Consider the following 14174-nt stretch of genomic DNA (forward strand, 5'->3'; position numbering starts at 1 on the left):
TGATTCCTGGGGCCCGTGCCCAGAGATTCTGATTGAATAGATTGTGGTTGTCATAGTAATGTGCAGGCAGGCTGGAGACTTACTGAGAATTACAAGTTAAAAGTGCCAGAGACTATGATCAAGCCCTGAATATCATAGCTCAGTCTATGCATCACCAGAACCCAGGTTCTGTGTCAGAGTTTGAGTGTCTTCATGGCCAGGATGTCCTGAATATGGCTACCAGATAAATCAGATTTCTCTTTTTTACACTATAAACGAAAAATAAAATTCTAAGCCCCCAACCAACTGAATGCACCTCCCTTTCAGCTGCAGGAATTCCAAAGTAAACCTGAAAAACTAGTTCAGGCCATGATGGGAAGTGGGAGGGTCGGATGTGCCTCCTGACACCCTCTTCCCTTTGGAGTTCAGGCACAACTGAACATCATTAATATTAAAACGGAGCTCTTAACACTGACAAAGCAGACTCTTCATAGCAAATAAGATACTAAATCCCAACCTGACTCTAGTATAGCATCACATTGACAAATAGCAGGCTCTGCAAGAAACTATTTTACCCCAAAATAAATTTATTTGACATATTTTGAAATGGCCCTACAAAGCTGTCTCTTGCGGGGAAAATCTAAATTCTACAGAGAATCCCCTTCTCTTTCCAGGTCTTTTCTTGATCCAGAATAGATTAACTAAGATTATAGCACTTTTTTAGGTTTGGTAAGAGACATTTACCATCTAATCTGTCTGAAGCCTGCTACCTGAGGCTTCATCTGCATAATAAGAACCTTGATCTCCACAACCCTTTTTCTTAATCCAGATGTTACTTTCTACTGATACTAGGTCTTTAGATAACAACTTAACTCTTTGAATCAATTGGCAATCAGAAAATCTATGAATCCACCTATGACCTGGAAGCCCCTGGCTTCCAGTTGTCCTGCCTTTCTAGACTGAACTAATGTACACCTTACATATATCGATTGATGTCTCTAACTTCTGTCCCCCTAAAATGTATAAAATCAAGCTGTAATCCAACTACCTTGGGGACATGTTCTCAGGACTTGAGACTGTGCCTTGGGCCTTGGTCACTCATATTTGGCTCAGAATAAATCTCTTCAAATTTTTTACAGAGTTTGACTCTTTCTTTGTCAACAACATTGATCCATATTAGGTACAACTTTAATACAACTACAATCACATCTCCATATAGTTGCAGCATACCATGAGAGCCATCTGCTAGGGTGCAGGGAATAAAGGAATGCAAGTAGAATATTTAGAAACAATTGAGAGACTGACGGACAATGGCCATATGATAAACAAATGGACAATGGCCAGATCATATATGACAACAGAATCCTGACCCACAGTCTCTGCCACGAATGGTCAGGACTTGGTCAGTGACTGCCAGCCTCCCTAGTTTTTGCCTCCATTTCCAACGCAGAACCAACCAGAGAAACACAAATACCAATCACGTCAGATGCCCCATTTCTAATTACCCCACCTGCAACTTCCCAATGCCAGCAACCTCTAATCAAAGCATACGCAGAGCCTTTTTTTTCCCCCACCATAAATCTTTCCTACTCCTCTGCCCACCTTGGAGTCTCTGCAAGTGATGGTGGCTGACTCCCTTGCTCTGAATAAAGAACCTCTGTTCTCTTTTGGATGGTCTTTATTTCCACACAACAATAAAACTAAGAGTCAGTTTGCTTTTTATTATCACCATCCACCAGAATTTCTGAAAAATTACAGAGATACAATGCTCTGCCTAGGTGAGGGTGGACTACTCCCATTACCTTGGCCCCCTTGGTAATGTCACTGCTTTGCAGCACTTTTTCAGCTAGCTTTTACAACACAGCTTGATATCCAGGCTGCCCTGGAACTCCACATAGCTCTTCTCTTTCTGAATCCGCTGCTGCTTGTGACCTCTATCTCCATACCCAGGGGCTTTCCTCCACTTCCGGAGCCCTTCCTTCAGCTTCCCTTCTACCTGTTCCAGGTCATGTTGTTTCTAGGAGGTCACAACCTCTACCTCCTCTCCTTTCCTTTTCCCAGAACTTTCCCCCACCCTGAGCTTGGCTCCAAACCTCAGTTTTTCACTTTGGTTTCTATTGTTCTATTTCCTGCAAATTGGTCCCTAGCCCATTAAAAATTAACATTTATAGAATTGCATAATTAACATGAGATAAATCAAGAGGCTCTTATCGATGACAAAAAATGAACACGTGTATTCTCCATGTGTTATTCAAAGTCAAAATGCAGTTGATAATCTGCTTCCCAAACTATCAGATTATGACAAGCCACATTAAACCTAGAGATATAGTCAGCTTAAAAAGAAAAAAAAAACCCACTTGTATTTGTTGTTTAGTTTTGCCTCAGTCCCCCTCCCCTACTCCATCTACCCCCAACTCCAAAATGCTGCTCAATTCTCAGAATTCCTGATGTGTGTTGAAAACTTTCGCATTATGAAGTCTACTGGCCAGCATATTCTTCTGATCATCTTCATAATAAATGGAAATAAAGCAGGGACGGATTAATAAGGAAAGTGCTAAGAAAAATTATTCAGAACTTGGAAATAAGGCCAGGAGAGTTCAGGATGTCCTTTCAATGTCATAATAGTGTGTTGGTTTATAAGCCTATCCCAGGGCCGTCCATAGGAAGATATCTTTGTATAACTTGCTATATACCATTTGTTAAAGATCCCAGACTAGATGAAGTTATTTATGAACTTGTATATTGTCTGGTAGAGATGCAAATCATTTTCCCAAAGATTATAATTTTATTGCCCTGTAGGACATTAAGCAGTTTTGTATCTAATCTAGCAATCTTATTCAAACATGCTTCTTTTTAGTGTCTACAAATATCCAGCGCTCTTTGAAACACCTTTATTGTCTCATTGGTTCCATCATTAATGAATTGAATTAAACCTTTGACCTGAGCCATGATTTAAACTTTTTGAAAGTGATACTTTCAAGAGTCATGAACAGTCAACCTAGGAGCTAGTCATGGCAGATGTGATGAATAAACAAGAGAGGTCAGATTTACCAACGTAGCTATTCTAATCCTTTCATAGATTCCTGCTTCCAGAGTTATTGTTGTTTACAACACATACTATTAACTTCCCTTCAGGATCCATAGCCCCAGAAAAGCTTAGCCACAACATTAATTACACGAAGATTCTGGAAAGGTACATAACATCTGTAGCCTCTAACCTGTGTGGTAATGGGCTGGTGGGAGTCTAGGGGAATACAACAGAAACTGGCACACAATGGAAGCAGCCCTCCCATCCTCACCCCACGGGAATCACATGGGACAGAGGACTGAATCAGCCCACCATTTCCCAGAGCCAAACTAGGAAAGAAAACCAGCTTTTCCAAAATGATAATGAAGCGGCAGTATTGTCTGGGGTAAATACCCAAGATTCATTGTCTCACCACCAGGGAAAACTAAGACACGAACACAAAAGGAGTCAACTTAAGAGCAGAAGTTTAATAGGCGAAAGAAAGAGAAGAGCTCTCTCTGGCAGAGAGAGGGGTCCTGAATGAGTTTCTGCTTCTGCGGTGAAATGCAGTGTGTTTTATAGATGAGCTTGAGGAGATCCTGTCTGATTTACATAGGGGACGAAAGATTGGTCGAACCAGGTGTATCATTTGCATAAGGCATGAAAAACTGGTTAGGACTAGGTGTGCCATTTGCATAGGGCACGAAAAGCTGGCCACCTCCACCCTGATCTTTTATTATACAGATGGGTTCTCTAGCTGGCTGGCACCACGTTGCCCGTTCCTTTACTGTACACATGGTGACACAGAAAAGGGAAGATGGAGCCTCCATGTTCAACATACCTGGCTCCCAGGTAGCCCTTTTCTTTTGGCACAACTGCCAGCATTCACCCGTGCAAACTTCCAGCTTCCTTATCTATGTATGCAGCTCAATTTTTCAGGCTGCTCTTTGTTAGAAGAGAGTAATTTCTTGGGCTGCTTTTTGTGAGAAGGAAAGCCTTGCCGAGGACTCTTTTACCCTCACTAGCTGCCTAAATAATTTCTTTCTACCTCCTGTATCAATAAGGCAGCATGATTTGTGCCTAAAAGGCAATCACAAAGACCCATGTTGGAGCAGTAGCTATTTCGTAACAACCTGGAAAAGCCCAAACACCCAGCAAGTTCTAATATCAAACCCAGGAGAAACCTTAGCCTCTGTGAGGGAGAGAAGTACTTGTCTGTGAAATTTGTTGGCAATAAGATAGTGCCCTTGATTTAGTTCTGGCATTGACATGCATGTGTGCATGTTTACAAAGGAATCTTTCTGTTTTTCCTACTCAAAAACGGAAAAAAGATCTTTTCATGTTTTTATTTTAAAAGGAAGCTTTAAGTCCTACAAGGTCAGCTGGCCTGCTTGTTTTCTGGTTTCTTATCTCACAAAATTTTTTGTCATTAACTACGTGTTTTCAATCACCTAGTGTGTATTTAAGTGGCTTTTTCTGATTTAAAAGATATTTCATTTTTTGAGGATATTATAAGGCATGGTCATCTCTTTATTGTAGTATGGGCATTCACAGTACTCTTTGCACTGTGGTCTGATATTTTACGTGCTATTTTGTATTTATCTGGCCCTGAAGCGTGGAGTCTATCAACAAAATAGGTAGTGGGTAGGTATAGTCTGATAATGTTGATCCAAAGCATTCAGATCTCAAACCTTATGGAGGTTTATTTAGTTTCCTATGGTTTGAAATGCTAAGGTGACTGAGCGAGAACATAAACGAAAATCTTACTGTTAAAAAGTCTCCTTAGCTAAAAATACCCAGAGTCGTTCCATATTTTGACAACTCTTCAACAAAACTGTTTGGCAGTTATTAGCTAGAAATGCAAAGGGGTGAGCCAGCTGCCTAGGATGATGCCATTTTAATTACCAGATGAGCATTCCAAAATATTAAAAACAATCTAAGTTTGTGCACATTTTGTTTAGCTTTAGTCTAAAAATTTATTTATCCCTGAACAACACAGAAAGCAGACCTGAGGGATCAAGCAGGTGCAGGGTTTTGCTATTACAGTTCTGCAAGACCAAACCATTCTTCCTTCTATGCTTTTACCCTGAAAAAGAGATCCTGATCAGGGCTTTCCCAAGGCCTGCGGGTCAGTCCCCAGATCAGAGCTGTGTTCTCTGGACACTCACTGTTTTCTGAACCAGTGATAGGTGAACAGTCTCTGTTGTCCCCTTGCTTTTCCGGGCTACCCCTCCTCCCACATACCTCTGCTATTTGTCCAGAAACACAGGCAGGAATATAAAGAACTTAAATATGCAGTATTTCCTTAAATGGCTGGTTATTTTGCAATAGATTGTTCAAGAAAATCTCACTGAAAAATTGCTCCTTCCTTTTGGAGGTGTTAACTCAGGCTTTTCCCTTGTATTTTCCAGAAAAGTCCATGTTCAAGGAGTCGAACTTTCTTGCTCCACATAAAAGCTTTGGGGTATGCTTAACCTCCTCCCTCTTTTGAACTGCGCCTGACATTCAAATGTTCCTTGTCCTACTACAGAAAGATCTTCACTTACTGCTTCTAATTGGATTTTAAGTATGAACTTGTCTATTTTCCCCTTTAGTCCTGCCATGAGGCTAAGATGAATGGTCCCTCATAAATTGCTGGTCTGGTCATTTATCTGCAACACTTGCGAGTTACTATCCCATAATAACACAGATAATGAAACTGAGTGGTATAAAACTAGCATCGAGTGGGGAGGCTCATGAAAAGAATGGCTTGCTGTAATCTCAGCACTTTGGGAGGCCGAGGAGGGTGGATCATGAGGTCAAGAGATCGAGACCATCCTGGCCAATATGGTGAAATCCCGTCTCTACTAAAAATACAAAAATTAGCTGGGCATGGTGGCGTGCGCCTGTAGTCCCAGCTACTCGGGAGGCTGAGGCAGGAGAATTGCTTGAACCTGGGAGGCAGAGGTTGCAGTGAGCCGAGATTGTGCAACTGCACTCCAGCTTGGCGCCTGGCGACAGAGTGAGACTGTGTCTCAAAAAGACAAAAACAAAAACAAAAAAAAGAATGGCTTGGTTGCATGCCTTGAACCTGTGGAATTGCTGATCGGCCCCTTCAGTTCTGAGGTACCCCTGCCCAGGCCTGCACTTGTCCCCTAGTGCATGCTACTCTGCCCCTACAGGGGCCCACAAGGTCCCTGTTAGTGGCAGTATTTTCTCCTGGCATGGCCCTCCCTTTTCATAAGCCTGGGACCTTTTAGGCGGGACCCGGCTTTTTTTTTGCCCCGCCCCAAGGCATAGAAGGAGAAGTTGGCCTTCTCCCAGTCTACTACCTCAGCCTCTAGACTATGCTGTCCAACACGGTGAACATGAGTTCCACGTGGCTTTTGAACAGTTGAAATGTGGTTAGTCCGAATTGAGATGAACAGTAAGTGTAAAATTCACAGCAAATTCCAAAGAGTTCATACAAAAAGGTAAAAACATATCAGATACCTTGATAATTTTCATATTGATTATATTGAAATGATACTATTTTACATATTATCACTTGAACACGGACAGGATTAGGGGCAGCAAACCCTGCACAGTAGAAAATCCAAGTATGACTTGTGACTCCTCAAAAACCTTACTAATAGCTTACTGTTGATCAGAAGCCTTCCCAATAACATAAACAGTCACTTAACACATATTTTGTAAATATATACTGCATTCTTACAATAAAGTAAGCTATAGAAAGGAAAATGACATTGAGAAAATCATAAAAGAACATATATTTCCTATTCATTAAGTGGGAGTGTATCATCATAAAGGTCTTCATCCTCATCGTCTTCATGTTGAGCAGGCAGAAAAGGAGGAGGAAGAGGAGCGGTGAGTTTTGCTGTTTCAGGGGTGGCAAAGGTGGAAAAAAATCTACATATACGTGAACCCACGCAGTTCAAACTTGTGTTGTTCAAGGATCAACTGTATTAGGTAAAATAAAATACATTATTAAAATTAACTCCACCAATTTTTTTTTACTATTTTTAAAAAATGTGGTCACCAGAAATTTAAAATTCCATGTGGCTTGCATTTGTGGCTCGCATTCTCTTGCTATTGGGTACCGCCACACCGGACAATCGTCCACCATCTTCACCCAACAGCTGTCCACCTTTGCAGACCACACCATTCTGTTGTGATGGCCTCTTTCCAACTACAGGGACTCCCTGGAAACTCCTTAGTTGTCCTCAAAGTTGGGCTTACTGTTTTCCTCCACCCAACTCCATATCAACCAACATAATTTTAACATGTATTTAAATCAAACCAATAAGCATTAATTAGGTGGTTACCAGCTCTGGACTTTTTAGTGAGTAAAAACTAGTTTGTAGGGCTGGGCGTGGTGGCTCAAGCCTGTAATCCCAGCACTTTGGGAGGCCGAGGTGGGTGGATCACGAGGTCAAGAGATCGAGACCATCCTGGTCAACATGGTGAAACCCCGTCTCTACTAAAAATACAAAAAATTAGCTGGGCATGGTGGCGCGTGCCTGTAATCCCAGCTACTCAGGAGGCTGAGGCAGGAGAATTGCCTGAACCCAGGAGGCGGAGGTTGCGGTGAGCCGAGATGGCGCCATTGCACTCCAGCCTGGGTAACAAGAGCGAAACTCCGTCTCAAAAACAAAACAAAACAAAACAAAACAAAACTAGTTTGTAAAGAACATATAGTTTATTAAGGAAGAACGGACTACAAACAATTAAAGTGAGAAAAGTTCTAGAATATACAGTATGTATGAAGTACTACTATTGGAATCAAGAAAAGCAAGATTAATTCTGCCTGTGATTATCAGAGGAAGTGCAGAGGCTGTGGGTGAGGGTGTTCATGGAGGTGGAGGTGGAGGTGGAATGTACCTGTTAGGTGACAGAGCTGCAGGAGGCCATAAGAGGCAAGGCTGCAGAGATGTGGGGGGACCACATGATGGCTCTGGTGGGTGCCCTGGGGGTCAGGCTGTGTAGGACCAGATGGTGATGTTATATAGATATGGATGCACAGATGATGGAGCTGCATAGAGCTGAGGGAGACAGGCTACTGTCCCGCCAACTTCAGAAGCATAAGAGGAGGGTTTTGGCGGTGAAGCTGGAGCAGGATAGGGCACAGAAGTTGTTATAGGAGAAGGATAGGGTGCTTAGTGGTCTCAGCTGTCAAGCTGTGTTGGTCCCCACACTGGGCATATTTTTCTTTTCATGCCTACCTGCTAGACACTATCAGAAGGAAGGAGCTGGAGAACGTACTAATATGTCGCTCAGCTTCTGCAAAGATGTGCAGATCTACTCTCTAACGGAGAGCTGCTTTTGCACTGAAAAGTTTAGCAGAAACAATGACCTCGCTCACCTGCCTCAAAGCTGGCTGGCTTGCCCAGGCAACAGGCTGAACGTTTATTAAAAGTGAAAACTCATTCTCCAGTAAATGCCTTACTTGTCAGAACCTTCTCTCTGCTTCTCCATGACACGGAATCCAGGGTAATGAGCATTTACAGAATGCGTGCGCTTTCTTTGCTCTTGAAACCTAAAGACAAACCGTGGGAGGACCCTCTCTGCCTTAGTGTGTTAGAGATCATTTTCTGGTGCACCCAGGACGGGTATTAGAGAGCAGTCAGTCAGCTCCACAGCTGTGTGCAGAGAACTGACACACACCCCCATCCCTGCCTTTGTGGTCACACGTGGAGAGAGCACACATGATGCAGGGTGGAGGGTGCTAGGAGAGAGAAATGCCTTACTCCAAAAAAGCCAATTTTGCAGTTAGGTTTATTTGTTTTTAAAAAAAAAAAAAAAAAAAATTGAAGGCAGAGTCTCTCTACTAAGCCAGAACCAGCATGTTGATTCTCTAGGAGATTGTGGGCTCATGGGATTACCTATAGAAGTAAAAACAAACGAGCAAAAAGCCACATCCCCAGAGATTATGATTTAATTGGTGTGAAGTTTTGTTTGCTTTTTTTTTTTTTTTTGGAGAGCTCCCCAGGTGCTTCTAATATGCGGCCAAGGTTGAAAACCACTGGCTAGATTTTGAAAGTCCATCTTTTTCTTTGTCTGTTTGTTTGAAATAGAGTCTCATTCTGTGGCCCAGGCTGGAATGCAGTGGCACGATCCTGGCTCACTGCAACCTCTGCCTCTTGAGTTCAAGTGATTCTTGTGCCTCAGCCTCCCGAGTAGCTGGAACTACAGGATGCTGAGGCACAAGAATCACTTGAACTTGGGACGCAAGTTCAAGTTCTACTGCCACATCAGGCTAATTTTTGTATTTTTAGTAGAGACAGGGTTTCATTATGTTGGTCAGGCTATTCTTGAACTCCTGCCCTCAGGTGATCCACCGGCCTCGGCCTTCCACCCGCCTCGGCCTTCCAAAATGTTGGGATTACAGGCATGAACCATCACACCCGGTGTGGTGGTGGTGGTGGCGGTGGTGGTGGTGGTGGTGTTTTTCTGGCTTATTGATTGCCACTGATTTTCGCTTAAAGTGGGAGGAGGCAAAATTGAGGTCATTGACTCAGGGTTTGGGAAACTGAATGGGCAAGTACAAAGTAGCTGAGAAAGTCTAGGCTGTGTCCAGGGATGAGAAATCGGGGCTACAGCCTGAAACCCCACAGCATTTGCTCTAAAAGGGCAAGAAAAAGCAATGGCAGATCTCATTTTTCTCTAAGGCCTGTGGTTCTCAAATAGAATCACCTGGAGGGCTTGTTAAGTCACAGATTGTGCCCCTCCCCCCCGCCACCAGTTTCAGATGGGGTGGAGCCAGAAAATGTGCTTTTGTAACATGTTCCCAGGTGATGCTGATATTGCTAGTCCCAGAAATATAAGGGAGAACAGGATTACTTTAAATGAAAACCCAGCAAAAAGCCCCAGGCATTTTTCCTGAGCACCTACTATGTGCCTGGTACCACATCATACCCAGGGATATGAAGGAGGAGCCACAGTTCCTGCTGTCCATAGCTCGGCAGTCTCTTGATGGAGAGACCCATAGACAAACATTTCCATTTTGTTAGGTTCTATGGAGGAGACTTCCAGTTTCCTCTTGGAGATGTGGGAGTTAGAAATAGCGGGGCTCTAGACCCAGCACAGCGGCTCACTGTAATCCCAGCACTTTGGGAGGCCAAGGCAGACAGATCACCTGAGGTCAGGAGTTCAAGACCACCCTTGCCAACATGGTAAAACGCTGTGTCTTCTAAAAATACAAAAATTAGCTAGGCATGATGGTGCACACCTATAATCCCAGTTACTTGGGAGGCTGAGGCACGAGAATTGCTTGAACCTGGGAGGTGGAGGTTGCAGTGAACCAAGATATCACACCACTGCACTCCAGCCTGGGCAACAGGGCAAGACTCTGCCAAAAAAAAAAGAAAGAAAGAAAGAAAGAAAGAAAATAAAGAGGAAGAATAGTGTGGCTCCCACCCTTACAACATCAAAAAGCCAGAAAAAAAAAGAAGGAAAGGAAAGAGAGAGAGAAAGAAAAGCGAGAGAGAAAGAAAGGAAAGAAAGAGAGAGAGAAAGAAAGTGTGGCTCCCACCCTTTCAACATCAAAAAGCCAGATATTGTAAGGTCTGGGCTTAAAATTATTAAAAAAAAAAAAAAAAAAAAAAAAAAAAAACAGACAAACTGCAAGTTCAAACCTTTCTTGAATCCATCAGAAAGCTGAGATCACAGGGCAAACAACTAATTCAACATCAAAGGACAGAGAGACAATGGCAGGGACAAATGAGACATGAGCCCTTGCTTACCTGAATCATACACAGTTGGACATGAGTAAGAAGTATTCACTAGAATTTTTTTTTAGCTTGTTTTAAAAATTATTTTTTGAAGTCTCATGTGGGTTTTGAGCCACAGTTTGAAATAATTCATTTTGAGACAAGACCCCCAGCTACGCCACCTACAGCTTCCCCACAATGACAGCTGGGCCACCGTGGAGGAATGAGGGGAGAATATGGAAAGAACCCAAATCTTTTATTGTATCAAGGTCCTTCAAGCCAGGAATGAAATGGATGAGTTAGGAAAAGCCCTTGGCAACTCTGAGCCTTAGTGTTTTGGGCACCCAAAGGGCAGCAGGATGAAACCCCGTCAACAGCACCCACACTAACTGCTGCAAATGGTATTTCTTCCCACAAGATGTCTGAAGTCCAAGGATTAGGCCAACCATAGGATCAATAAGGATACGATTTGCCAGCAATTTCTACCACTGATGGGCTTGCCTCTTTGCAGATCCGGAGACACCCGCAGAGTTCTTCCCTCCTGACAGTGTTTCCATTCTAGGACCATCCCAAGCAGAGCCTCACAATAAACTCACCCTAAGTTTCCTTGCAATAAAAGAAGCCGAGTGCAGGCAGAATCTTTAATTGCCAGTCATTGGGCAACTCCTGGAACCTTTTCTGCATATTAAAATTATAGCCCTGCAGGTCTGAGATAAAACTGTAATGTTATTGGAAGATCTGAGTTCTGGAAATAGTTTTACTGGACTTTCTGAAGTCTTTAATCCCACAAATGTATATCATTTTTCTTTTCTGTGGACTTTTGGATAAAAGAATTTAATAGGAAAAAAAAGTTCATCTTCCAGGAAAACACTAATAACTAAGATTTCCTTCTTAATGAGAGGCCAACAGGGGTCAGGCTAACTAGAGAAGAGAAAGATAATGCCTCACATATTTTATGTTTCTTATTCTTTGTACCTTATTTTTCATAGCTCTTATGATCCCTGAGCCTCGCTGTGAACCATACTGAGTGGGAAGATACCCAACTTGGTCCTTCCCCTCAAAAAAAAAAAAAAAACATTGTGTTTAAGGAGTATATGAGAATTATGATTCCCAGATCTTTTGATGTTTTGAAAACTTGCTTTAAGGGAAGTAACATGGGGCTGGGAGTAGAAGAACAGGAAGGATAATTTTTACTTGCTGTGAATCCTTTACTTCCAGACCACCCCACCCCTTCTTTACCAGTGCCCACAAACCAGGAACTCAAAGAGAGATGTAGCTGAATTAAGAAATATTCTTTTTTTGGTTATCAACATACAACAAACTTTCTAGAATTTCCAATAATTTATCAGACATCTCAAATTTCCCGAAGTTCTGTTTGTTGGTGAATTCTTGGTATTTCTTTGAACTGTTCACTTTCAGTAATCTTCCCCTCAAGCTAATTTTATCATTCAGAGAAGAATCAAATCAATTTTCCAAATATCCAGACTTGTGAGTCTAATTTTATCCCCAAACTGAAATATTAGCTAGTTGTCCCATAGATTGTCCCTGCTCTCACCAACCTTGCTTTGAATCTGCTGAGGAAGTCTCACATCTAGAATCTTTAAAATGAAGTTTTGATCCTGATTCCCAGTTACATATTCTGGTCTCTATATAAATTTCCCAGCACATGAATTGATATTTAATTATAGGACTCTCTCAGAACTGACCAATTTCTCCCCACCAGTAATTGACTCAGGCCCAAACTGGATGTCCTGAGCTGGCACCAGACTCAAGATGCCCCTTTGTATCTACTGTCATATGAACCCTAGAGCTGAAGCTTGGCCATTCTGAACTGGTATGCAGGACTGGAGTCCACTGAAATAGGGCTGCATGAGAGCACCTGGATGAAATTCCCTCCACATTGACCTGGCAGTTGTGTTACCATTTAGGTTGAAGGAGGCAATCTTTGTGAGTGGAAATCCTCCAGTACACTCATGATTTCACCAAAGACAAGTGTGACATGTACTTCCATTCACTTGAACATTCACATGGATTTTCTAGAAATTTCTAAATACTATCAGAATTAAATGCTTCATGTCCTAGGATAATAAATACAGAATAATCTGGGATTTTGCTTTCCATGATTTCAGTTAACCATGTTCAACCAAGGTTGGAACATAAATATGAGTATAGTATAATATGATATTTTGAGGCTGAGCACAGTGGCTCATGCCTGTAACCCCTGAACTTTGGGAGGCCAAGATGGGCTGATCATTTGCGATCAGGAGTTCAAGACCAGCCTGGTCAACATAGTGAAACCCCATCGCTACTAAAAATACAAACATTAGCCGGGTATAGTGGTGCACACCTGTAGTCCCAGCTACTCAGGAAGCTGAGGCAGGAGAACTGTTTGAACTCAGGAGGCAGAGGTTGCAGTGAGCCAAGATCACACCACTGCACTCCAGCCTGGGTGACAGAACCAGACTCCATCTCAAAAAAAAAAAAAGATATTTTGAAAGAGAGAGATACCACATCTATTTAACTTTATTACAGTATATTGTTATAATTGTTCTGTTTTATTTTTAGTTATTGTTCGTCTCTTACCATGCCTAGTTTATGAATTACACTGTATTATAGATATGTATGTATGGGAAAAAAAACATAGTTTATATAGGGTTCGGTGTTATTCAGGGTTTCAGCCATCTACTGGGGGTCTTGGAATGTATCCCCCATGGATAAAAGGGAACTACTCTCTATCTAACACACACACTCACACAAATAGGTCACATAAGAGTTTCACTGCATGGGAAAGGGATTACACTAGTGAAATACTAAGCCAAGTATCTGTGTCCATTTGCTCATTATCATTAGGATTAAACTGAAAGCTGTTTATCTGCTAGTTGCATAGGGATATATCTTGGCTTTACTTTCTAAATGGATTCTTGGCACAGTTTCATTGTTAGGGATGTGGGATCCAAGACCAGAAAAAAAAAAATTGTGTTTAAGGAGTGTACAAGAATTATGATTCCCAGATCTTTATCTACCTTGATGTTTTGAAAACTTGCTTTAAGAGAAATAACATGAGGCTGGAGAAGAAGGACAGGAAGGAAGGGGAAGCTGAGAGAACAGCCAGGAAGCTGGGACTAACAGCTGTTCTATTTTTCTGAACAGGGGGAATAAAATTAGACGAGAGTTACAAATGCATGAGTGTAAAATAACAACATGTCTAAGCAGGGCAGGGTGGTAATGAGTCCTTATTGCTTGTGGGTAAAGGACAATTAAAATTAGTTTATGAAAAGTTCATAAAGATGAATGAAGTTAAAGTACTCGGCGTGGTATTTATCTCTCTCTAACACAGGCTTTTCCTGCCGTAGATGCGTGAAGAGTGTGCTGAGATCCAATTTGTTCACCACCTCAGTGGGTTTCTGCTATACTAACAGACTAACCACCAATTTATTTTCATTTCTGCCTTTCAACATTAAACCAAGGTGTGCGTAATGACGACAACAGCTTTCAACCAA

Source organism: Saimiri boliviensis, chromosome X, assembly GCF_048565385.1.
Source record: "Saimiri boliviensis isolate mSaiBol1 chromosome X, mSaiBol1.pri, whole genome shotgun sequence".
Taxonomy (NCBI): domain Eukaryota; kingdom Metazoa; phylum Chordata; class Mammalia; order Primates; family Cebidae; genus Saimiri; species Saimiri boliviensis.